Source organism: Pogona vitticeps, chromosome 5, assembly GCF_051106095.1.
Source record: "Pogona vitticeps strain Pit_001003342236 chromosome 5, PviZW2.1, whole genome shotgun sequence".
Taxonomy (NCBI): domain Eukaryota; kingdom Metazoa; phylum Chordata; class Lepidosauria; order Squamata; family Agamidae; genus Pogona; species Pogona vitticeps.
The window spans coordinates 58,967,724-58,995,236 of NC_135787.1; the positions used below are offsets into that span (position 1 = coordinate 58,967,724).

The 27,513-nt window shown below is 40.2% G+C and overlaps 1 protein-coding gene across 4 annotated transcripts in view; it reads left to right on the plus strand.

The window, feature by feature from the left end:
• TENM3 (teneurin transmembrane protein 3) overlaps positions 1 to 27,513 on the plus strand; it is a 1,852,170-nt gene that overhangs the window by 388,039 nt on the left and 1,436,618 nt on the right. The window contains exons 1-4 of one of the 4 annotated variants that reach the window (XM_078393882.1): positions 2,881 to 5,312; positions 5,703 to 5,771; positions 8,334 to 8,444; positions 19,458 to 19,525. The exons of the other annotated variants lie outside the window; for them this stretch is intronic. The gene's annotated coding sequence lies outside the window, so the exon portion shown is untranslated. Of the gene's footprint in view, positions 1 to 2,880; positions 5,313 to 5,702; positions 5,772 to 8,333; positions 8,445 to 19,457; positions 19,526 to 27,513 lie in introns of those variants that run through there. 4 annotated transcript variants of the gene reach the window in all.

The window sequence follows — 27,513 nt, forward strand, 5'->3', positions numbered from 1 at the left end:
TTAAGAACCACTGCTGTAGAAGGCAGAATCATGATTCAAGATGGCCTAAAGAGATTGGAGAAACTGGGCAAAAACTGAGTGAATTTTAAAAAGGAAACACATATAATACATGTAAATTTCTCCACTTAACACACAAATGTAAGATTTGGTGACAACTGGCTTGACAGTAGTGCATGTGAAAAAGAACTAGGTTTAGTGTGAGTAAATGTTATGATGCAGCAGCAAAAAATGGGCAAATCATCATCATCATCATCATCATCTTAGAACTGCAGAGCTTGGAGGGGCTCTATGGATAACTAGCCCAGCCCTGTCAAGGATGCAGTATGGGGAATCAAGCTCCCATCTTCTGACTCTGCAGCCACATACCTAAACCACTGAGGTATCCATACTTAGTTGCATCAACAAAGGTATGGTGTCCATATCAAGGGAAGTAATAGTAGCACTTGTTCTGCTTTGGTCAGACCTCACCTGGAGTACTGTGTCCAGTTCTTGGCACCATAGTACAGTATAAGAAGGATATTGACAAGATGGAATATGTTCAGAGAAGGGCAACCAAGTTGGTAAAAGGTCTGGAAACCAAACCCTTTGAAGAATGGTTGAGGAAGCTGTGTATGTTTAGCCTTCATAACGGAATACGGAGGGGTGATATAATAGCTATTTTCAAATGTTTGAAGGTCTGTCAAGTGGAACAGAGAATAGGGCCCAAAGAAATACATGCCAGAAGAAATAATGCCTCAGTAACTAGACTTCCAAATTAAGCCAGAGATTATTTTCCAGTGAGCCAGTAATCCAGTTACATCACGGCTCAATTACTGTAATGCACTCTGTATGGGGCTGTCTCTGGACAGTGTTTGGAAATTTCAGCAGGTCCAAAATCCAGCTGCCAGATTGTTAACAGAGATTACATGTTCCCCATATTACAGCATTTCTGCTGACTGCCAATCCATTTCCAGGCATTCAAAGTGCTGGTTTTAACCTATAAAGCCCTAAACGGCTTGGGTCAAAGCTATTATAAGGACCACATCTCTCTTGATGAGCCTGCCCCGGTGTTAAGATTATCCTACCACCCTCACAAGAGTATTTGATGGGGACACATGAGAGGGCCTTCTCTGCCACTGCTCCCAGACTTTGGAACTCTCTCCCACAGGAAGACAGGCTGGCCCCATCTTTGCTTTCCATCCACAAGGAGACAGCCTTTCTCTTAGTGACTGGCTGTCAGGCTTTTAAATGCAGTAGTGTGGCTTTGCGCTTTGAATCTGTTTTTAGACTTGATTTTGTTTACCATTTTCAGTATGGTATTTGTTCCATCCTTTTAAAAAATATTTGTATACTTATGTTTTTAGTATTTAGATATCCATTAACATTCCATCTTCCCATCTGTACTTGGAGCACCATAAGAAAGTAATTGCAAAATGTGGAAGGGAGCAAAATGGCCTCCTATATTTTACTGAATGTACATAGCAGTGCTATAGTGAAACCATACCATTGTTCCCAGGAAAAAGGTACATAATGGACACAAGAAGGAATGCAAAATTGGCCAGCTATATGCAGTTGCAGTGCTTAGGGCTGACCCAGCTTGTGCCCTTGAAGTAATTCTTATAGGTCATGATGTCAGTTTTCATCATTATTTAAGTGGCACAAATATAATTTTCTGCATATATAATAGAAAGAGGGCTATTTATTTTCTGTCATTTTACTGGACCAGTACCAAGTCACATATAGATAACAACTTTCCCCAGAGAGCTTTGAGGGAGGTCAAACTTGTATTGTCTTCGCTACATTACCAAAATTTGCAGCATTTTATGATGAGTAGAAGTTTTCTTACATATTTTTTCAGTGCATCACATATAAATATTATACATGATTAACTGAGCCAAGGGCTTTTCACAAAACAAACTATGTGATATGCATTTATATGCATCTTTATTAAATAAACTGACTCCTACCAAGCTTTTCATTCTCATTTTCATCTTTGATGCCTACCCCTTGCTGTTGCATTTGTATGGTTCCAAATATCAGCTTCATTTGACCCAAAGCCTTCCCCATATGAATATAAAATAAAATGTTTAGTATTTACCGTATTTTTCTGTGTATAAGATGATGTTTTTGTCTAAAATCTATAGACTAAAAATTGAGGGTCATTTTATACACGGTAGTAAAGTGGGAAGGGATCAAAGCACTGCGGGATCACAGCCCTTTGATCACTGCTTTCCCCCTGCATTTTATAAGCTCCAAGCAGGATGTGACTAAGCTATGTGTCACTGTAGCCAAATCAGATCTCATAGAAGAGGCACATCTAGATGCACCAGTTTTAACTATACAGATGCACTCTTGGCTACTGCTGAAACCTGGGCACCCCAGACTCAAGGATAAGCTACTCAAGATGCAGACCTGGGGTTTCAGGGTGAGAGTAACCCATCCAGCACAGGTTGCATCCCTATTCTTCCATCTGCCTTCAAGGACCAAGAGCACATCTGTCTTGTCTTAATTACCATATTTTTTTACTCTATAAGACACACTTTTCCACCCCAAAAAAGTGTGTGTGTGGGGGGAAGTGTCTGCATCTTATGGAGTGAATAATGTAAAACAGTGCTCCCCAGGGCCCAGCGGGGGGATGGTGGGGGAGCCTCAAAAGGTCCAAGAGTGCCTTCCAAGACCCTTTGGAAGCTCACCCACCCACCCCCACGGGGCCAGCCAGGGCAAAATGGCAACCTTCCGGGACCCTTCTGAGGCTTGGAAAGCCTCAGAAGGATCCTGGAAGCTGCCAATTTCGCCCCCACTGGCCCCGTGGGGGGTGTGGGAGCCTCTGAAGGGTCCTTAAAGGCACTCTTGGACCCTAACAAGGCTCCCACCAACCATAACCCCACGGGCCCAGCGGGCTGAAATTGCCAGAATATTTTTTTCCTGTTTTCCTCCCCTAAAAATGAAGTGCATCTTATGGAGAGGTGTGTCTTAATTAATTAATTAGTATTAATTAATATGCCGCCCACTCTACCCAGAGTGAAAAATACAGTAAGTTTCACTCTATGGAGCGAAAAATACGGTAAGTTTGCAGGCATACCTCCATGCTTACTTTGAAAGGAAGAAAGGACAAGCATTTTGGAAGCCAGTTTAGAGATGGCATTTAACTCAAGTGGAAGTTAATTATTCCATGTTGTGTTTGAGAGCTTGTCAGGAAATTGTTGCTTATTTTCATATATGATGAAAATGTGACAATGTATTGAAATTTTGGCAGATGGTTTTTAAGGAAATAAATGAAATAGCTAAATCAAATTTGAGTTGACTGGTTAGCTCAGTGGTTTAGGTATCTGGCTGCAGAGCCGGAGATTGGGAGTTTTAGGTAAAGGTTCCCCTTGACATTTTCAGTCTAGTCGTGTCTGACTCTAGGGGGAGGTGCTCATCCCGTTTTCAAGCCGTAGAGCCAGCGCTTGTCCAAAGACAGTTTCTGTTGTCACGTGGCCAGCGTGACTAGGGAACACCATTTTACCTTCCCACCGAGGTGGTACCTGTTTATCTACTCACATTTGCATGCTTTCAAACTGCTAGGTTGGCGAGGAGCATTAATCCCTAATTTATTAACAGCTGCAAAATAAATTATAGCTAGGAATTGGAAAACACTGCATAATTTTAATTTAAATGAATACTACAGAGAAGTTTGGGATATAATTGTTAATGACAAGTTAATGTGTAATATTGAAGCTAAGAAGAAAAATGAGAATATATTTATAGGTATATGGGGAGAACTGATTGATCGTGAGTTAATAAGGGGGAAGGGACATACACCTTCATAAGAGTTGATGCAATTTTGAAAGGGGAATGGGGCTCTTTAGGAGGGGGAAATGGTCGTAGCTCCTAAATGGTCCTTGTTGGGAAGTAGGGAGAGGACACTTTATATACATTTTGGCTGTGTATTTTTAGATGTTTTTGTATTTGTATGATTTTGATTAATACAATTTTTAAAAAGAAAAACATTAGTTGTATTGTTACATGACTGGCTGGGTAGCCTGGTGGCTTGGAGTACATGGCTGCAGAGCCAGGGACATGATATTTGATTTATCACTGTGCCTGCAGGGAGAGGAACCATCCTGTGCAGTCTTGGGCAAGTTGCATGGTCCCAAAGCTTCACTAGAAGGAAGGTCACTAAACTACTTCTTAGAAGACTCATCCTTGGAAGAAGGCTCGTCACAAGTTGGCATTGTTTTGATGACTCACAATTATTGTAGTGACCCTGTTAACTCTCCTGTTAGAAACCCTTTATTTCTGTTGCAAGAATAGTATATATAGACTGAGAGCTCAGACTCTGCCTCCATGTCATACCTATAGCACATGTTAGAAATGTATTTTGTAGTAGTCTTGCAACCCGACCAGCAGGTTACAGAAAATACTATAGTGTTGTCTCAACACCTGCTGACAGATTCTTGTGTTTGCCCTATTCTTTCCTTCAGTACCACATTCAGACTCTTTTATGTCAATGTTTTGTAATATAGAATTCAATATATCCCTTGTGATTTCTGCTTTGACACTTGAAGGGGATGTCCTGCTGATGGAAGGAATCTTTGAGAAAGCATACCTTGCTATTTACTATATTTAACTGAGCAGCAGGAAACATGAATCCCTAGGTTGTGCTCTTCTCAGTAGGAGGGAAGGAAGCTTAGAGACGTACATTCTATCAGTAATGTAAGCCTTATGGATAAAAGTCAGCGCTGAATTCCATTTGGGTGAGGATGTTGTAAAATATCTAACTATGGTAACCAGCTAAATCAGTGGATAATTGTTCAACCAATTCCCAGAGTGAAAGGAGCTTGTAGTGAGGTTAGAAGAAACCAGCAAACAAATAAACAAGTACCCCAAATAACATGTTTCACAATGATAGCTGTGTTAGGGCTCATCCAGATGTCCTGTTTACTCTTGTTTAATTTGGATTAGGTTATCAGGTCTATGTGATGTTACTGGAGACTCAAATCAACCATTCCTACTTCCATACTATTTCAAGATCACTTCCCTTTGTTTAGGAACTCGTTGCTTTTGTTTTGTTTTCTTTTTGTTCTTTTTCTCCCCCCTCCCCCCCCAGTCACGTTCCTTCCAGATCTGTTATCCCCATCTGTTATCCTGTGTAGACTGACATGACATTTTGGGGACAGGGGAAGCTCAACAAAACTTTTGAGATATACAATACTTCTCATGAGACTTTTCGGAAAAATAAGTTTGTGCAAAGTAATTCCTCAATGAGAAGAAAAAAGAATCCCATCCCCTTCTGTTTCTTGCCAAGACTGAGAAGCTGCAAGATTGCATCCCCTGTGATGGTGGAAAAGGTAGTAGACCTTGCATCTTACTTCTTTCATTATCTGTTCTGTACATCAGATACTGTACTGTATGTCTATACCTACAACACATAGACATACTGTGCTTAAAATATTTTTTTCTTCTTGTCTTTTTTTTTTTAAAGTAACAGTTAAGGTTTATAACAGTAACAAGTAGCTCTGTTAATAGAACTTGCCCACCTGAAAACAGGACATCTACATCTTGGTGCTAGATTTACACATTGGATTGACCATAAGAAAAGAACCTGACCTTTTGACAAAATATTACTAAATACTAGAGTTGAAATAATGGAAGTTGCACAAATGTTAACTTCTCAATTCCCTATTGATTCAGTGTGTGTACTCTGATTGGGTAAGTTAATTCTCTGTTTCTGTTTTTAGGCTCTAACCTGGTAAAGAGGAAAGACAAATAACAGTGCATACACCTGGGGGAGCAGGAAGGTTCTAGGGGTAGGAGCAGACTTCCTCTCTTTTTAATTCACTGACCAATCAGTCGAGATGGAGAGTGCAGGATCTGTTGCACTTGTAACACCTATGGCATATTTGTTTTCTTGCCAAATGAGGTGCCTGGGTAGAAATGCTCTAAGTGTAAGTTGGTGGTCCTCTTGGAAGACAAGGTCCGGCAGCCGGAGGCCTATGTTTCTAATCTCCACATTATTGGGGAGCAGGCTGGGTAGGTGGGACTTGTCAGCCTTGGAAGGCAGTCCATCTAGGAGAAGGAAAACTCTGATTTCAATCCTCCACTGCCTTGTGGCTATATCCACTGATGGAAAAGGCTTCAGGAGTCAACCTCAAGGCAAAATCCGGAGACGGAGTCCCGGGAGCAGTTTGTGTCATTCTGGCAACGCCTCACTCGAACCAGTTATATTGGCTCTTGCCTTTCCATTGGACTATTTCAGCGACATGGAGAGGGGGGATTTGCTGCTTGGGTAACAGCCTATCCTCCATATTATTTTACCCAGGCTTTGTGCTCTGGAGAGGACACTCCAGCTTCACATACAGCATTGAAATAAGACGGGAGGTGAAAATTGAAAAAGAAGGGGGAGAAAGAAGAACCCCATCCCCTTTCTATATCTGTTGTACATTGAAATGTCCCACTTTTCCCATCTCAAATAGGAATTATGATAGAAGATGAACCCTTTCAGACCTGTGGTGATGGAATGAACTACGACAATTCAAATTTCCATTCCATGTATAATATATATTTACTGGGTGAAAATGTCCCTGAGAAATTAAATAAAGCTTTTGCATATAATAAAATTTTGCCAAATACTCAGTAGGTAGAAAGGGAGAGATCATTTTAGAAACCATGATTTCAGGAAATTAGCAGTATATAAACTGACCTGTGAGTTAAAAAAATCTATTATATAGCTGCATGCTGAGAATTTTCCACTACAAAAATGTAAATACAACTGAATTAGAAGTAAGGTTTATTTTAGAGTATAAATGGAGTTTTATTACTTAATAAATATGCCCTTAATATTCCCTACTTGATAAGAGAGTACTAGCACTGAACAATTGATTCTGTTAAACCAAAAATGTAATAATATCCTCTGTTCGGCAATCCCCCATCTTTATTCAGTTGCTAAAAAGTATCAACAGAGAGTGGGAAGGGATATCAGTTTAGTAAAGTGAAAGATATTAATTTAGACCCTGAAGAATAATCCATTGATTATCTCTTAATCCATATTTAATTATACATTTTGAAGAAATATTTATAGACATAGATGGATGTGATACTAGTTTTTTAAAACCTTCTGTTTTTAAAAAGAATAGTAGATTATTTGTGGATGAATCTTAGATCCATATGTCAATAATACAAAAAATATTTACTGAATGTAGAATTATTACCATTCAGGAAAATAAACCACCAGTAGTAATACAGAAAAAAAGCCTAAACAATGGGATTTTTATTATAAATTTTAAATACAGTGGTGCCTCACTTAGCGATGTTAATCCATCCTGGAAAAAACATTGCTAAGTGATTTCATTGCTAAGCGATATGAAAAAGCCCATAGGAATGTATTAAAACGTGTTTAATACGTTCCTATGGGCTAAAAACTTACCTTAAAGCAAAATTCCTCCATAGCGGCGGCCATTTTGGGTGCCTCTCAAGCGAGGCAAAACAGCGGCACCATTTTGTTTTTGCGGAGGCCATTTTGGAACTGCCGATCAGCTGTTTTAAAAAGTGCTTTGCCATGATCGCTTCCCTGAGATCATCGCAAAGCGAATTTTAGCCATAGGGGCCATTGCTAAGCGATCGCTCCAGCGATGGCCAAAAGTCCATCACAAAGCGATTTCATCGCTCAATGGAGCGATCGTAAACTGAGGCACCACTGTATGTTGTAGTATTCACAGGTTCAGCACTGACTCTGAAGAAGAGAGGTTCCTGGAGAATCTGGGTTATTGTTCATGCATAGAATTGACGGGATCTGAATAGGCCTTCTATTTCTTCATCTCTATGACATTGCTAGCTGTCTTTCTTTACAAGCACAGACCTTACACCAAACTTGTTTCCCCTTATCTGAACAATAGGCCAGAAATCAATCATTTTCAGTGGTTCCCCATTTAAAACGGGAAAAAATGGCTCAATATTTCTGCATTATTAGCAATTAAGAATTATGCACCAACCATTCTAGACTGTTAATATTAAGGTTATTCATTCCTATAAAGCAGCACTGAAAGAGCGAGGGCAGTAGGGAAACCGGCTGCAGTTTGATTTCTCTCCTTCTCACATTTCTGGGGTCTTTTCCATTTTCCCTTCCTTTCTTCCTTCCTTTCTTTCTTTCAAGTGAAGACTTGCTACTCTAGCTGTGGGGCAGCTAAGTGACCAAAAGAAATGGGTGGGGAAGACTCAGCAGAAAGGAGGAAGTTTTAAGGTAGCTCTTCTCTAACCATGCCCCCAGCAAAGCTGAAAGGTCAGATCAGAATGCTCTTACAAACTTTCTCCTGTCTCTTTGCTATTCCTTGTATTTTATTTCTTTTAGGTTACATAGTTGTCTTAATTTTCAGACAGCAAGCATTTAAAAGAAAAAAATATGAAGAAAATGGGAATGGGAATGAAAGAGAGAAAAAGGCAGATGTGGGAAGAAGACTGAAATGGTTAACAAGCTGCAAACACAGGTGATTTCCAGCCCTCTCTCTGCTCACTCCTGTGTAGTTGACTGAAACCAATTAATATGAAGTCATATTAATATACCAATTAATATGACTTCACAGTGGATCTATTTGCATTTTTCCACTACGTAGTTGTAACCTAAAACAGTCTGCAAAAGAAGTGGCCAGGCAGCAACAACAGTAACATGTATGCAGAACTGTAAGTGAATATGATGTATAACATAGCAGAAAATTCTCTAGCCCTTGCATTTCCAATTCCAAACAGAAAAGAAAGATAAAGACATGTGAAACAACGATGCACACCTGAGAATTATGGCTGTGATCCAGTTGTCAAGCCGAATACTGAAGGACTTGCTAGAAATTTGGATTTGAAAATAGTTTTCAAGAAATAGATTTATAAACACCATATGCATTTATGTAAATTTGCATTATTAGGCTTGCATTTTAGTTTAAATTTTAACTACATGCTTTCCCATTTTTCCTATGCATTAAGTGGTTCCTATCTGGGGGAAAAAAACATTTTAAAGCTCTGTAACATTTAGATGCTACTGATGAATTGATAGGAGTAATGTGGTTTTTCAAACCAGAACTGACTTCTCAGTGGTGTATATTAGTTTTATGCTACCACTTTAATAGAATTTATGAATTTAGTCTATGCCAGAAAGTAAATTACTAGCAATTCATCTAACTTCCAGCTGTTTGCCTTTAACAGAAATAATAGTGAACATTTTCTCCTCCCATCTTTCAGTTCATTATAGAAAGCATATTTAGCAACTGCACTCTGAAACAGAGGCATAATGCATACTTTCTTTTTCTTCCTTTTAGAATTGTTTGCTTGTACTGCCTACTGTTGAGCATTCAGTTAGTGAGTCACATTTTAAGATTCCAGTTACTTTCCCTATGTTTTCAGGTACTGGTGGACCAATTCTAAATAAGCTTATTCAGATTAGGGTTGGTGTGAAATACCTTCTCTCATTTCGCAATTCACAAACAGCCCAATTTTTTGCGCTGTGAAGCAAAGCTGGTACATTGGCCCGTAGAGAAAGGCTTTGCATTTAATTGATCTGCAGTGAAATGAATGGAATTCTCTTTTCCTAAGGGAGAACAATAGTTGGGATTCTCTTTTCCTAAGGGAGAACAATGGTTGTTAACCATTTCTTGCACTGGCTGACAGCCACCATTTTTTTGCCCTGCAAATATATGCCAACTAGAGCAACTTTCTAGAGTTGGCTAGTAGTGGTTACCATGGACCATAAAATTTCTTAGACTTTCTAGATACAGTGGGGTCTCGATTTACGAACTTAATCCTTATTGGAAGGCAGTTCTCAGGTCGAAAAGTTCTTAAGTCGAATCTGCATTTCCCATAGGAATGCACTGAAAACCATTTAATCCGTATCTGCTCTTTTCGTCCATAGAAACTAATGGGAAGCTGCTATTCCGCCTTCTGCCACTAGAGGGGGATATTTTTTCTTTTTTCCTTTTAACCTAAGATGACTTAGCTTTAAAAAAAAGGGAAAAAAAGAGTTCGTAACTCGAATCTAAGTTCGTAAGTCGAGTCCATATATTCCTATGAGAGCGGTTCGTAAGTCGAAACGTTCGTATGTCAAGCCGTTCGTAAGTCGAGACCCCACTGTAACTTACAGTCTTCAGGGACAATGAAGAGAATGACGTAGGAGACACCCATTTACACCAATGCTTCACTCTTGACCCCCAAAAAATGGAAAGAGGGAGTAGGAAACTGCTACCCACACCACTACTACTGCAAGTAATCCACCCTCAAATTCAACCCTCCAGCTTGGGAGCATCCCTCCTCAAGCATAGCCCCAGATCAAATATATAAGATTCAATGAAATTTACTTCAGCTGAGTGAGTTGAGGCCCATGTTTCTTAACCACATTTAAATTTTCACTAGATCGTGGTTGAATTACCAGTGTGGCACTATTGAAATATGTGCCTATAGGTAAAGGTAAAGGTTCCCCTTGACAATTTTTTTGTCCAGTGGTGTTCGACTCTAGAGGGCAGTGCTCATCCCCGTTTCCATGCCATAGAGCCAGCGTTTGTTCAAGGACAATCTTCCGTGGTCACGTGGCCAGTGCGACTTAGACACAGAACGCTGTTACCTTCCCACCAAAATGGTCCTTATTAATCTACTTGCATTTACATGCTTTTGAACCGCTAAGTTGGCAAGAGCTGAGACAAGCGACAGGCGCTCACTCCGTCACGTGGATTCGATCTTACAGCTGAAGATTTACAGACCTTACAGCACAGAGGCTTGCGCGGTTTAACCCGCAGCGCCACCACGTCCCCGTGTAATATGTCCCTATAGAACTTTGTAAATACTTATGGAATTTTGGGCAGAAAAACAGGTTGTGGACAAACTGGAGGAGTCAGTGCTAGACATAAATTACCTTCTTAGCTTGCAAAAAATCTTAAAGACCAACCCTGGGATTTGTTGTTCTGTATCATCCTTAAATTTTGCTACTAGAGAACCTTAGTCCTGTACTAAAGCTCCCCAGCTGAAAATTCTAAACATCTCATTAAAGTGTGGATGCTTAGAATCTTTAAGATGGACCCATGATCATGAAAGGGGTATCAAAATGTTGCAACTGTGTTGCATGGAAAGATTCATTAGAATGTGTCTCACCCAACAATCTGATCAATTTGTCAACATACAAGAGGAAATCTACAAGACCAAGATAACATCCTTTTAAACTGGAGTCTACAAAGTAGGTGTTCAACTACAGTTATAAGCAGGGGCAGTTGTATACATTAGGGAGTGGAAGGAAGCAATTTGTCCTGAACGTCTGCCAAATATATCAATAAGAAAATTACAGGATTTGAACTTTTAAGCAGAAACATTAAAAATATATTTACAGTAGTACAGTACAGTACAGAAACCTTTATTGGCATGCTGCATAAATAAAACAATAAGACAGTAAAATACCGGGGAAAGATTCATTACTGGCGGGAGGAGGAACCAGAAAATCATAATTGGAGCCCCTCGTTTTGGGGGAGCATGTTGCGGCGTCTCTGGATAATGGCCTGGACGTATCTAGCGGTTGATAGAGTGACTTCCTTACTAAGGTCACCTAGAAGGTATTGTATTTTCCTCAGGTCTGCCCATCCGGAATGAAAGGGGAGAAAGACCGTCTGATGTGACAGGCGGATATCCTTGTACAGTGTGCAATGAAATAGCATGTGCTGCAGGGATTCAGTCTTTCCCTGCCCACATGGGCAAACTCTCAGTTCTGTTGGTAAGCCCCTATACCTGCCCTGCGCTAGACTTGATGGTAGTATGTTACATCTAGCGAGGGTGAATGCCCAGCGGTCTTGTGGCTGTTCTAGAAGATGAAGGTAGCTAGGTCTGCATCCGAGGGTGAGAGGTAACTGAAAGTGCAGCGGAGAGCAGACTTTCAGGGCCGCGCTAGACAGTGTTTGCCCTTCTATGTCCAAGACCCTGTTTTTGATGGTTTGGAAGACCCTAGAGGGGGGTATTGAACCCATTAAGTCTGGTGACAGCCCTAGGGTCTTGATTTTCTTTAGAATAGGGCCAAAAATATATTTACAAACGGGTTCTCCCAAGACTGGTCCTTCTCCCAAGACTGGTCCTGCTGTGCAACTAAAATGGATAAGTATCAGTGGTATAATTATCATATGGATTCCTATCAAAATGCTTTAAAAACAAAAAGACAGAATCACAGTAATTTTGAGCTAAAGCCTAATGTATAGCGGTTATGAAGTTTATATAAATTTCTTGCTGTGCAGCAGACAAATAAAAAATGACAAATAACCGTCTCTTTAATTTTGCTTATTTTTTCCAAATGGCCTGATATGTTTCATTTAAATTATTTCAAAACATGTCAAAAATATATTTTAAAGTATAGCTGTATTTTATAGATGTTTCTCCCATAAACTGTTTTTTTAACCACAGTTAATCTGAATAAATCAATGGGAAATACAGGTACTTGTCTGCCTGAATATTGTTATAGATTCACCTTGAAAATGTGAACAGGGATTGGAATCTGCAGATAATAAAATCACATTCCTTGCATATTTGGATCTAAAAAATCTCAGAGGAGTTGACTCATCAAATCCCCACTGATTCAATGGGCCTATTTTAGTGCAAGTTAGTGTGCTAAGCAAAAGGATTTCAACCACTAGGTTACAATTTATTTCAGCATTTGTTTTCTGATACCTTACTTTCTCATGAAAGTTGTAGAACAAATTCCTTGATTTTGAACAAGGTTCCAAATGGATTACAAGTATTTTTCTCACATCCTTGGTTCACCTTATTGCGCCCTGTTACTATTCAGGGCATTTAACTGGTATTAATTCCAATGAATTTTATGAAGAAAGGGACCGGTTTGTAGTAATACAAACAAAAGAGTAAGATAATTCCTCTGCCCTTTTTTCTCAAGTGTTCCTCTTGTCTTTACATTTCGGAGTAGAGCGCTAGTGCTCTAAACCATTGTACTGCAGCCAAAACTGTGCTCACGACCTGGGGTTCAAATCCCAGGTAGCTGGCTCAAGGTTGACTCAGCCTTCTATCCTTCCGAGGTTGGTCAAATGAGTACCCCACTTGCTGGGGAGGCAATGTGTAGCCTGCATATTAACTTGTAAACTGCCCAGAGAGTGCTTGAAGCGCTATGGGGCAGTATATAAGCAGCACACTTTGCTTTGCTTTTGCTTTTAGTGAAGTGAGTTATCAGTAATTGGATTTTAGTTTTGCTCCCTCTTTCTCAGCTGTTCCATAAACTTTCGTTTCCATCTCCATGGCCACATTCATGGCTACACATTCTTTATACCTGCTTGTATTTGTATCTGAAAAGCATGATGTCCTGCCTGCCTTAAAATGTGCATGCTTTTCTTTTTAAATGAATATTACCTAATTTCCCTAGCCCATCTATTCTTGGTTTTCCCATTCTAACCAGTGTACTAGCTAATCCACTACTGGTACATCCTTATTTGCCTTATAAGGGATAGATGTGATGTTCCTTACAAAACCAGATTGCAGTGCATTACTGCTAATAATTCAGATAGAAAATTAATTCACAAAGTTAACATTGGAGAAAGCAGCAATTTCATTATATCTTGCTCTCTTTTTAAAACTATTTAAACAGTTGCAATAGATGTGCATATTTTTAAAATCCAGTTTCTTATTTTAAGCTATGAAATGGTTTGATTCAACAGAAAGACTTGCATCAGTTCTTACATCCAAAATAAATATGCTGGATAGCTTAGTTTGATCCAAGAAACTGTTCATGAGCTGGATCTCTTTGTGCTTCATTGACTTTAAAAATCTGTATCTTGTGTTCGTAGGATCTTTACCATACTTGTGGTTGTTCCCTGTCCTAGAATGTATCTGTAACTGTAGTCTACAGTACACTATGGTTCAGCTTAAACAACATATTAGCAAAGAAGTAGATAACGAAGTGCTAGAGGTTAACATTTAGATAAGAGAGAATATATATGGGTTTATCCAGAGTTTGTGACTGAGGCCTCCGCCACGAGGAACAAAATAGTGAAAATTATCACAATTTATCTTCACCCTTGTGAATCTCTTATTCGTGAGCTCTCCCTGCGATATTCTTTCTGTTCTTCAGCCAGAACTGAAACCTTTTGCCATTAAGAACTATGGAGTCCCGAGGGTCTGTAATCGTCTGTTTGATTTTGATATTGTTTGACAAGGAGATTCATCTTTACTTTTCACCTTTTTAAGTTCTACTGTGTCTGCCTTTCATCAGTGTTTATCTTTTCTTGCTTGTTGAAAAAGTATTGGAGCACCAGTAACAATTATTGATGGGCTTTGTCAATTCCACACTTATAGGAAAAAGAGCAGAATTGCACAATATTTACAAGCCAGATAATATTTTCTATGGAAATGATGGCCAGTTGTCACCCTTTTTCTATTGTGAGAGGAGCAGAAAACAAAATTTCCTGTATTTCTGGGCCTCAATAGGTGGTCATCTAGTCTCTGCTTTTCCTCTAAAGAAAGAAAATTAGCCATCTTCCAAATATGTTTGTCCTATTGGTAAACAGCATTTTCCATTAGGAAGAAGGCTTTGTTGTTTAGTTGTTAAGTTGTGTCCAACTCTACGTGACCCCATGGACCAGAGCACACCAGGACATCCTGTCTTCCACTGCCTCCCAGAGTTTGGTCAAATTCATGTTAGTAGCTTCGATGACACTGTCCAACCATCTCATCCTCTGTCATCCCCTTCTCCTCTTGCCTTCACACTTTCCCAACATCAGGGTCTTTTCCACAGAGTCTTCTCTTCTCATGAGATGGCCAAAGTATTGGAGCCTCAGCTTCAGGATCTGTCCTTCCAGTGAGCACTCAGGGTTGATTTTCTTCAAAATGGATAGGTTTGTTTTCTTTGCAGTCCAGGGGACTCTCAAGAGTCTCCTCCAACACCACAGGCTTGTTTGGTACAAATTCCAGACCTAATGAATATTAATTGGAGCCCACTGCTTTCAGTCTAACTTTCTAGATCACTGGTTCTTAACCTTGGGTTACTCAGGAGCTTTGGACTGCAACTCCCAGAAGCCTTCACCACCAACTGTGCTGGCTGGGGTTTCTGGGAGTTGCAGTTCAAGAACATCCGAGTAACAAAGGTTAAGAACCACTGTTCTAGATCAACAGAGAATTTATCTTGAATTATTGGAAGACTCCAGTCATTAATATTGTCTTCACACTCAGTACTGTATATCCAACTCATTCAACTATTTTCTCAAAAAGCACTATCTCAAGCAGTCATGTTATGTTAACAAACTGGACAAATATCAGACTGTTAACACCTTTTGTTAACATTGTATTTTCACATCTAGGTCTTCTATCAAAATGTGGAACTTAGCTTTTATTTCTGATGAAGTTCACTTTGCTAATTTTGGCCCAGTTGACCCTCTCAAGGTCATCATGATGCCCGTTTAATTTTTCTGAGGTTTTAGGCTATCCCTTCCAGTTTTGACCACTTTACTTCACCAATCTGAGATTTAACCATTATTGTAATGCTGCTGCTGCTTTGTTATTCCTGACCTTACAACATTATTTTGTATAGTTTATGGTGCTTGCAGTTTGGGAGGTTTATGCTCATATGTACAATCAGGGATTTCAACTGTATTTAAAAACAAAGGAGGAGACCTTTAATGTGTGAGAGCAAGATCTTTACACTAGGCTTTAGCTTCTTTGTATTCATTTTATCATACCTTTTTTCATTGTTGTTGTTTTTAATTTAGAAATGAAAGACAGTATCATCTGACATAGAACTTGCAACTTATCATCTTCACTAGCAAAACAAAAGCCAGATTTTTTAAAAACTGAAGCATATAAAACATTACAGAAACAATGTTTGCTTGCTTGCTTCATCAAGACAGCTGCAGATGTTTATTCACAAGAACTTCGCTAGAACTGAATGTAAATTATAACCCTTTCTCCCCTCAACTGTCAGCCATCCTTATGTAAAAATGTAAAGGTTGCCCTGAAGTGTGGATACATAACTCTTATCCCTTTTATTATATTTAATCACCAAGTAGAAAGAAGTACAGAAATATCACTTTTTTTGGCTTCCTTGTTTTCTTCTGATCATTTGTAGTCTTTGCCCCACTTTTTTCACAATAACCCTACTACCCACATTTTCCAACCATTCTTCTTTTCAAAAAAGACCCTTGTTACAATGTCTGTTGAAACTGCAAAAACGTATTGAAAATCTATAAATGGATCCCGCTAATAAGTGCTATTTTATGAAGACAGTGTAAAGCTGGTGAAGTTATCTCCCTCCATGAATTTAAAAAAAAAATGTTCCGCAGCCACATTAATACTGCAGAAATTTAAAATAGCATTATTAACTTAGCACAATAACAAGTTGCAAAACAAGGACTGGTGCGGGGAGGAGACATAGGAACTAGAATCATAGAAAGCTGCCTTATACTGAGTCTGACCACTGGACCATCTGTTACTCTTGTATGTCTTCCATAAACAACATATAGCGACCCATTGACCCTAAGTGGCAATGGCTACCCAGTGTTTTTTGCCTGGAGTCTTCCCAAACCCTATGACATATTTCTTCCTAGTTTCTTAACCAAGTACTGGACAAGCTTTGAACAAGCTGACCCTTTTTAAATATTCTGTCCTTTTGAAGGGTAGAGCATAACTTGGTTCTGTAGCCAAACCGAGATTAAGCATTCATTGTCCCTAATCCTGGCGTGCAACTATCTGAGAAAGGATGGCTGTGCATGAACAGCTTCCCTGTCTGATATCTGTGATAAATGTGCAAACATTATGGGGTGCAACAGGCAAGAGGCATACACACACACACACACACACACACACACACACACACACACACACACACACACACACACACACACACGACGTTAGAACACTTTTCACCTACATATTACTGAGTGGTGGGGAATCGTGTTAATTTACCTTCCCTTAACATGTTGTAGGAGTGCTGGTTTATTTCTTTGCTTGCTTTCTTATAATCCTAATGAAGAGTTTTAATGCCAGAGAAAAGGGTGGGTCTGTGGAGTCTGGATGCTTGAAGCACGGGAGCTAGATTCAACAAAGTAGCAGCTAATGAATTACAGTCTATCACAGAAGTTAGTACACCCCTTCATACACACTTTGTATATAGTGTGTACACCCCTCATATTTCATAAATATTTTAGTACATCTTTTCATGTGACAACACTGAAGAAATGACACTTGGCTACAATGAAAAGCAGTGAGTATACAGCTTATATAACAGTGTCAATGTGCTGTCCCCTCAAAATAATGCAACACACAGCCATTAATGTCTAAACCGCTGGCAAATAAATTGGGTACAAAGTGTCAATATTTTGTGTGGCCACCATTATTTTCCAAGCACTGCCTTAACCCTCTTGGGCATAGAGTTCACCAGAGCTTCATAGGTTGTCATTGGAGTCCTCTTCCACTTCTCCATGACGACATCACAGAGCTGATGGATGTTAAAGACCTTGTGCACCTCTACCTTCCATTTCAGGATACCCCACAGATGCTCAATAGGGTTTAGGTCTGGAGACATGCTTGGCCAGTCCATCACCTTTACCCTCAACTTCTTTAGCAAGGCACTGGTCACTTTGGAGGTGTGTTTGGGGTTTTCTAATGTTGGAATACTGCCCTGCGGCCCAGTCTCCAAAGGGAGGGGATCATGCTCTGCTTCAGTATGTCATAGTGCATGTTGGCGTTCATTGTTCCCTCAATGAACTGTAGCTCCCCAGTGCCGGCAGCACTCATGCAGCCCCAGACCATGACACTCCCACCACCATGCTTGACTGGAGGCACGACACACTTGTCTTTGTACTCCTCGCCTGTTTGCCGCCGCCACACACGCTTGACACCATCTGAACCAAAGAAGTTTATCTTGGTCTCATCAGACCACAGGACATGGTTCCAGAAATCCATGTCCTTAGTCTGCTTGTCTGCAGCAAACCATATGAGGGCTTTCTTGTGCATCATCTTTAGAAGATGCTTCCTTCTGGGCCAACAGCCCTGGAGACATATTTGATGCAGTGTGCGGCGTATGATCTGGACACTGACAGGCTGACTCCTCCACCCCTTCAACCTGTGCAGCAATGCTGGCTGCACTCATACATCTGTTTCCCAAAGCCAACCTCTGGATATGACCCTGAGCACAGGTACTCAACTTCTTTGGTCGACCATGGCGGGGCCTGTTCTGAGTGAAACCTGTCCTGTTAAATGGTTGTACGATCTTGGCCACCGTGCTGCAGCTCAGTTTCAGGGTTTTTGGAAATCTGCTTATAGCCTAGGCCATCTTGATGTAGAGCAACAATTCTTTTTTTCAGATCCTCAGATAGTTCATTACCATGAGGTGCCAAGTGGAACTTCCAGTGACCAGTCTCAGAGAGTGAGAGTGATAACACCTGCTCCCCCTTCACTAACAGGTCTCATGACACCAGGGAGGGAAAATTTACACTGTTATACAGTACAAGCTATATACTCACTGCTTTACATTGTAGCCAAGTGTCATTTCTTCAGTGTTGCCACATGAAAAGATATACTAAAATATTTATGAAATACGAGGGTGAAGGGGGGACCATGAAAAAACTCTAGATAGCTCTGTCACCCACCTTTTCAGATGTCATCCTGTCATCCACGCTTTCACCTGTCAAATACAGAGCTTCCTCATTTTTAACAACACTGACACAGAGTCTCATTCAGAAATATAAATCTTGGGCTTCTAATGTTTTCCTTCAATTAAGAGGAAAGAATTATAGCACCTAAATATGTATTCAGCTTTTAAACAGTTATACGGGTATCCCATTTTTGCCCTATTATTCTTATCTTCCTTTCTCAAACTTACCTGAAGCCCCAACTGGGAGAAGAAGAGTTTAGATTTATTTTTTGAGAAGGGTAGATTTTTAATTTAAATTTGTGCTCCTCCACACCAACAGACACTAATTCTTGTCTTCTCATTATGAGTGTCTGGCGTGTCCACATACTAGATGCTCACCTACTGCCATGGGGAGCAATAATGTTGAAGTATCTCACAAAAGTGCTCAGGATCCCTTTAAAAATGTGAGATGTAAAAATAAGTAATTTATGTTATTGAAGTAGTATCTTATATCCAATTTTTCTGGAATTCATTTGAGCAGCACTTCTAAGATTGAAATGCTACAGCTCCTCACCTAAGATACAAACCATACATACATACATACATACATACATACATACATACATACATACATACATACATACATACATACATACATACATACATACATACATACATACATACATACATACATACATACATACATACATACATACATACATACATACATACTCACTCTGTGTGAATACAGACGTTCCTCTCCAGTGAATAACATGTTGCTGTACTATGTCCTATTTTCTGTTGATTTACAGAATCACTGTTTTTGTGTGTGAAATTTTCTTTTCAAAAGTGTGTGTTCTGTGTTTTAATAACAGCAAATGCAGAAGAGAGTTAGTTTTCAATGTAAAACTGTTTTCCTCAGGCAGTGCACCAGTCCAGTCTGGTTGTTACCAGTGCATGTGTGACTGTTACCCGGCTCTGTTCTTCCAGGTAAGGGCGAAGTTGATATATTTTCTGCAGCTGTAAGAAGGCACCCCTGAACACTGAGTCCACCTGGGCTTCCAAGGTCAGACCCGGGTCAAGGAACACCCCCAAGCTGCGGACCCTGTCCTTTAGGGTCCCCCCCCCCATCTAAGGCAGGGAAATGGCCCTTTTTACCTACCTGTTGGAGCACCTACCAGCAGCACTTCCAACTTGTCTGGATTGAGCCTCAGTTTATTGGCCCTCATCCAGTTCATTATCGAGTCCAGGCACGAGTTCAGAATGACGACTGTCACACCTGGATTGGTAGAGAATGAGAGGTAGAGCTGGGCGTCGTCAGCATATTGCTGACTCCTCAGTCCAAACCTCCTAAAGACTTCCCCCAGTGGTTTCATGTAGATATTGAATAGCATCGGGGACAGTATAGAGCCCTGAGGAACCCCATGACGCAACCGCCTTGGATCAGAAATACTGTCCCCCAGCATTACCTTCTGGACTCGATCAGCCAGGTAGGAGTGGAACCATCATAAAACGGTGCCTCCCATTCCCATTCCAGCCAATCTGTCCAGAAGGACACCATGGTTGTTGGTGTTGAAAGCTGCTGAGAGGTCCAGGAGAATCAAGAGGGATGCTTTTCCCCTGTGTTTCTCCTGGCAAAGATTGTCAAAGAGGGCTACCAAGGCAGTCTCCATCCCATAACCTAGCCTGAAATTCAATTGAAATGGATCTAGATAATCCGTTTCATCCAGGAGAGCCTGGAGCTGCTCAGCCACCACATGTTCCGACACCTTGCCCAGACAAGGGAGGTTTGCTACTGGTTGGAAGTTGATCACTAGACCTGGGTCCAGATTAGGATTTTTTTTTTAGGAGTGGGCAAATCACTGCCTCCTTTAACACAGTGGGGACCACTCCCTCTCTTAACGAGGAGTTGATGACCTCCAGGATCCAGGTGCGAACTCCCCTAGCAGATTCCTTTATTAGCCATAATGGACAAGGATCGAATTGCATAGTGGTGGCATGAACTGATCCAAGCACCCTGTCCTCATCTTCAGGTCGTAACAACTGAAACTCATCCAATAAATTATGACATAAGTCCAGAGCCCTGGACACAACCATAGGCTCTTCATCAACAGTGGAGTCCAGCTCTTTGTGAATCTGAGCAATTTTTTCCTCAAAGTATGTAACAAATTGTTACAGTGAGCCACTGAGCAGTCCGGGCCTTCCGCTGAACCATTAGGCTGAAGAACGTCCACTCAAAATAGCTCTGCTGGATGACATGCCGAGGAAGCAATACAAATGGAGAAATGTTGGCAGGAAGAGGATACCTAGATGCAATCGTGTCTGCCTAGGCCATCTCCTTGTACCACAAACTGACCTGGGCTTCGACAGGAGCACCGACCATATTATCTGGAAACTCCCCATAAGTCTCCGGGGGTGGATCATTTTAATTGATCCCCCACCCCTGCAGAGGGTAGTAATGTCTGAGAGTCTAAACTTTACCAGGAAATGGTCCAATCATGACAACGGGATCAAAGATAAACGCACCATATCTGGACCACCATCCCCCCCATCCCACTGAGAATACTAGGTCAAGTGTATGGCCTTTCTCATGAGTACATGGCCTTTCTCAATGCATGCCAGGTCAGCCCCCTCATCCAAAATTAAATCATGGATGAGGGTAGTCTCATGAAAGTCTCATGAGATATCTCTGAAAGGACATTAATTGAAATTCAGTTCTAGTACTGAAAACAATTGTTCAGGTTCAGAATCTCTTCATTTAAAATTCCCTTCTTCAGCTCTAAGTGTTTCTGTACTGTACCTAGCTCTGGTTGATGGCTCTTAGGCTTCCTGTAAAATCACACTAGATTTGGCAAGTTAGCATTGCTTACTGAAAGATTCTGCCAATTATTTTTCCAAAAAGTTCCTTTTTTCAAGTTCTGACTCAGCAACATTTGAAAACACAAAGAAAGAAAAAAATAGAAGATTCTTCATGCATCTGCTCTATTGCATCTGCTCTATTTGGAACTTCAAAATCTAAGGTAGGCTTGCCAGATTAACAGTGTTCCTTTAGATTTCAAGGTCAAAACTATGATTTCATGGAGTGGTCCCTTGTATTGTCCCATCAGCAGGACAGGGAGAGTTAGGAAGCAGGCTAAAACCTTTTCTGGACCCTCTGATTGTGAGAATGGGCACAAGAAGAATTCACATAAACAGACCCAGAATCCAGGTAAAACCTGGACAGTCCTCAGAGTTGCCAAGGTGGCTGAAGTCTCAGGGAATTGCTATGCTCCCCTGGGTGCCCAAACAGACAGGAGAGATATCTTAGAGCAGGTGGTGCTGGAGGATGTGCAGATTTTATTTTATTTTATATTTGGGTGCTCATCTCCTTCACATTCCTGGTTGGCATCAGAGTTCACTGGCTCAATGCAAAGGAGTCTGTGCATGTGTTGCACATGTAATATTTATAGGTGAAAGAAATATGTATTGTCTTATTCTCTCTCCATTACACACATGTCTATGTGTATATTATTTTGCAATTGTTAGACAATAGCCTGTTCCCTGTGATTCTGCAAGGGCCCGTAGTCACAGGTTTTGACTCTGAAATCTCAGGGAATGGGAAGACATATTAATCCCAGACTCTATGCTACTGATGCCATCTGTGGGAGGTCTACAACAGTCAACAATCAAGGTTTCTCTCGCTTTTTTCCTCCCAGGCTCTTTTCCAAGGGTGCCAGAGCTCATTCAACAAAAGTCTCACAAGTCACAACACTAGTGCTCACACCTTCCTCCAAATGGCACAATGAGTCAGTACTAAAACACAGTGTCTCCTTGCTCCCTTTTGGTATGCCAGTGTTGTCAAAGGACCTTTACACTAAACTACGGGACTTAGGCTACCAGCTGGGAATTCCTTATTTTGTGTGCAGAGGTTTGTGAACCCATTTCATAAAAAAAACAAAAACAAAAACAACCCTAAGTCATGAAACCCCTTTTCTGTTTGCTAGGTCTCAGGGCACCAAGCAGGGAGACAAAATCCAGGATAAGCAGTGCTGGGGCAAGACAGTTTTGTGTATGTGTGTTTTATATATAAATATTGTATATGCTGATGTCTCATTAGTTTAGTGCAAAAGTGTTTGTATGTGTGCTGTCCTTTGGCAACACTGACATTCTCTTAGACTTGCATGTTTGGACCACTTTTAGAAAAGGGAAGGTGAAGGCATAAATGAATTTAGTTTTAAAAACCTGTAATTTTGTTTTTACATTCTCTATGGCACTCATGCCCTGTTCCTGGCTCTACAGTCCATTCCTCATATTTTTAAGTAGTAAATATATAATCTGCCAAATATCCAGTGACATTATGCTCTTAAAGGAATAGCTAAAAATGTTTCATTAAGGCATATTCAAGCCTTAATGCCCCCATTTTACTATCTTCCACTTTTGCTTTTAAATATATTTCCACCTCTAAACCTCTCCTCCTTGAAATTTCTCATTATTTGCTGAAGACAAGTGGAGTGATATTGCCCCCAGCAGGGAAATTGTAGAACAGAAATACAGTTCTACACATTCATATGTTTAAAAAAGTGTACACATGAAAACTGAGTAAGTTCCCTCTTTGAGTTAGTTTTTTCCAGGAACAGCCCACCATGCCTAATGTCAAGCTGTTTTTAGTTAGACATTTGAAAGAGTTACAAAAGTATTTTATGTGATATTCTCCTGCTTTGATAAAGCAGTTAAAAAGTTCTACTGAATATCTGCAATCAAGACCTTCACAGTAGGTTTGTGAACTGTGGAGGCTTCATTGTTTTCCCTTAAGGCGTAACTGTGAATTTAAATTCTTGGAGAAATCTAAAACATCTGATTAATTTTTGTTGGTTTGTTTTGGTATGTTGTGACTGGTATCTCTTTGTTTTCTCCTGAAATTGTGGAGAGCCACATCTGAACAACCTAGAGAATTCTGAGATAGGTGGAACAATGCTCAGATTTATATGAGCAGCTCCCTATATATCTAGTTTTAGTTTTCCTAAAATTCAAATGGAATGTTCAGTAAAGTGATGGGAGGACAGGAGAGATCTGTTTGTAAATTCCTAAGCTGCAGTTATTTTATATATATCCAGCACATGCAATGGAGGAAAATGGGTTTCTAAATATTTGTTCAGCAAAAGGTAGGAACATGTTATCATGTGGAATCTAGAGATGGTACAGTCCTTTCTCACACCTTCATGATCTGCTTATTGCAAACTTCAGTTGTATATCTCATTGTTACAAAATCCAACCTTTCACCTCCTCCTGTTTGGAAACAGATATGGACAGAGCACATGGCTAGACCCCACTTTACATATCTTTGCTGCATCTGCCAGCCCCTTCATTAGAGGCCTCAATACACCCACACACTTCCTAATGCTGTCAGAGAAAAAAGGAGTGAGCAGTGTGGGAACTGACTAGCTCTTTGTTTTAAAGATGTCTGCCTCTGGGGAGTCCTTTAAGAGGCAAGGCATTGTGGAAGGAACATCCAATTAAATTGCTGTGATTTCAGATGATTCATCTGAATATATTTCTCATTGTGCCTTGAAGAATACCCTTCAAACCCAGGCATTAGAACATCTATATGCCTGTGGCAGTCGCCCAGCTCATGAATATTCATATGCTTTTGCATAGACCAATGGGAGTGCTAGAGGGTGGAGTCATGAGGTATAAGAGACTCAGTAGTAGTAGTAGGAGTTTAAATAGACAGATAAGATTTTGATAGGGTTTTGGAGAATTAAAAATGTTAGAGATTTGGGAGAGTTTTGGAGTTTGGGCAAGAGAATGGTGGTTGAGGTTGGATAAAGAAGAATGTTTGTTTAAAATTTAACAACATTGCTTGTTCTGTCAGCACCTGTGTCAATAAACGATTTATATATGGTTCTTTTAAAATGATATATGGTCTGGACATCGATTATTAATAATAGGTATTGTTGATGAAATCAACTGGTGGCAGCTGAGGGGCACATAATGTGAGCTCCTAGTTTGGTGAAACAATCAAGGGCCACGTGGAATCATGACAAACTGGGGGCACAGCGCTGGGATACGAAACAATCCAGTGAAAAGTTGAATGGGCCTGGGTTTAAAGTTATTCCTAGCTAGAAGGAGTTAGGATCTGTGGTAAGAAGTGGTTACCCATTAGAGTCTTAGTGAAGACTTCGTTTCAGGGCTTCTGAACCCAGATCTGGGGAATCCTAAGAGAAGGAAAATGCCTACTCAAGATAAATCATTTTACCTCAGGATTTACAAGACCTAGTGGCTAGCTCAAAATCCAGAGCTCTGAGGGTAAAGGGCAGTGGCAGATAGAGTGGAAGCCTAGGTCAGGATAGATCTGAGGGGATAATAAAAGCTAAGCAAAAGTTGTTCTTGTATCTGGAGATAACAATTACCCAGACAGGGAAATATTGTGACAAGGGTCGTGAGCTTGGGAATAGTTGAGGCCAGCTGCTTGGAGAAGCACATCCTAGTTAGAAGGAAAGCCACTGAAAGAGAGAAAAAGGCTTGTACTTTTGGCTTTTGTGAGGGAAAAGAATCAGTCCAGATTAATAAGAAATTGTATTGTTTATGCCACCCAAAAGAAGTAAAAAGTCAGTTATGGAGGCACAAGTTGAACTCCACGGTACTGAGGGAAATGGGAATCCTCAAATTCAAAGGGATGAAGAAACTGAGGTACCTGTATTGATTACCTCAGAGAGAGAAAATATTCAAAGCTCCCAAGATTTGAAAAATGGAAGCTAGAACAAGAATACAAACTCAGGGAACTAGAAATTAAAGAAAAGGTCAAAGAAAGAGAAAGAAAAAGGGAACTAAAACTTAAAGAAAGACAAAGGTAAAGGGAATTTGAGAAAGAAAACAGGAGAAAGGATTTGGAGCCAGAATTGGAAAGAGAAAAAAAAATCAGAGAACTTGAAAGGGGAAGGGAATTTGAGCTAGAAACCAAGCAAAGAGAAATGCAATTCCGAACTGAAATGAAGAAATTGGAATTAGCTACTCAAAATAATAATATTAATAATTCTAGTGAGGTAAATCTCTCAAAAATCGACCTGAAGGAATTTTCTCAATATAGGAAAAGAGATTGTCCTGAATCTTTCCTGATTTCATTTGAGAGAACTTGTTGGGACTTTGAGGTAAAAGATGATGGAAGGATGATAATTTTAAGATCGCAAATAAATGGGGTATTAGTTGAGCTTTATTCTCAGATGCCTCTGGAGCAAGCTAGAGATTTTGAGGTTTATAGAAAGATGATGTATTCCAGATTTGGGATTAATTCAGAGCAGCTCAGAAGGAAATTTAGATTAATTCCAAAGAAACCTGAGGAATCTTGCCCAGCTTGGAGCACGTTTGACACAATTACTCCATAAATGGCTGGAGCACGAGTACGTCACATCCTTCAAACAAATGAAAAATATGATTGGATTAGAACAATTGTATTCCATGTTGCCAGATGAATTGCATTATCCGGTCAAGGACAAGGATCCTAAAACTGTGCAACAGGCATCTGAATAGGCTGATTCCATTAGTGAAATCAGAGATCCTCATTCTCTGAGGTAAGATTTGGTAGGAAAGTGTGGAATGATAATAATACCAGTAAAAACAAAAGTTACCTCAGTCAGGCACAAGCTAAGGGAAGCCATTTTAGAGACAGACCCTCATCTCCAGAGCACAATCTGAAATCTAATAGTTCTGAGGGAAACGTCAATAAGGCCCTTTATTTTGAACTCAAGGCCAGTAAACAATGTTATGCGTGTGGAGACAAAGGTCATTTTTGGGCTCAATGTGAGATTCAAAAGACTATGGATTTTAACCAGCATAAAGGTGAAAATTCCATTCAGCCTAAGAAGGTGTTTTGTGTGCAGCATAATAAGGCACAGCAATCAGCAGTTGAAATTGAGGCTTCTTCCCGCCGCAGCATGTTTGCTAAGGAAACAGAGTGCCCAGACATTCCCAAAGGGACAGTGATACAATGTTTCCTAATTCAGTGCAATCAGCCTATTTTCTTTGACAATATAAAGTATTTGGCTCTGAAAGATACATGTTCCCAAGTTACTATTTATCACTCAGATATCATTCCTAAAGAGAATATGTTGGAACAAAACATCACTTTCAAAGGCATTAGCTCAGACGTGGTGCTGCTACCAGTGGCCAAAGTAGCAGTGAGATACCAGGGGTGGTTTGATATATGGAAAGTAGCAATGTCAGAACAAATTCCTGCTCCTTGTTTGATTGGTTTAGATCTATCCAAGCATGTGCAGAGTGCTTTGATAGTAACCTGTGTATTTTTATATACAGTGGTGTCTCACATTGCAACGTTAATTCATTTCGCAAAAATCACTGCAGAACGAAACGTCACTATGTGATATTAAAAAGCCCATAGAAACGCATTGAAACCCCTTCAAGGCATTCCTATGGGCTGAAAACTCACTGTTCAGCAAAGATCCTCCATAGCATGGCCATTTTCGCTGCCTCTAAAGCGAGGAATCCATCCCTAAACACAGCGGGCGGCCATTTCGAAACCGCCGATCAGCTGTTTTAAAATCATTGCTTTGCGATGCTCGGTTCCCGAAGCAGGGAACTGAGCATCGCAAAGGGAAATTCCCCCATAGGGAACATCGCAAAGTGATCGCTTTTGCAATCGCAAAAAATGCGTCGCAAAGCGATTTCATCGCTAAACTGAGTGATCGTTATGCAAGGCACCACTGTATGTTATTCTGATGTGTTTTTATCTATGTAAGCCGCCCCAAGTAGACGTTGTGTAGAGGGGCGGGGTAAAAATCTAATAAATAAATAAACCTGCTCTCAGGGGAGGTAGGAGAATGGTGGTTGAGGTTGGATAATGAAGAATGTTCGTTTAAAATTTAACAACATTGCTTTTTCTGTCAGCACCTGTGTCAATAAACAATTTCTATTTGGTTCTTTTAAAATGACATATGGTATTTTTGATGAAATAAACTGGTGGCAGCTGAGGGGCACATAGCATG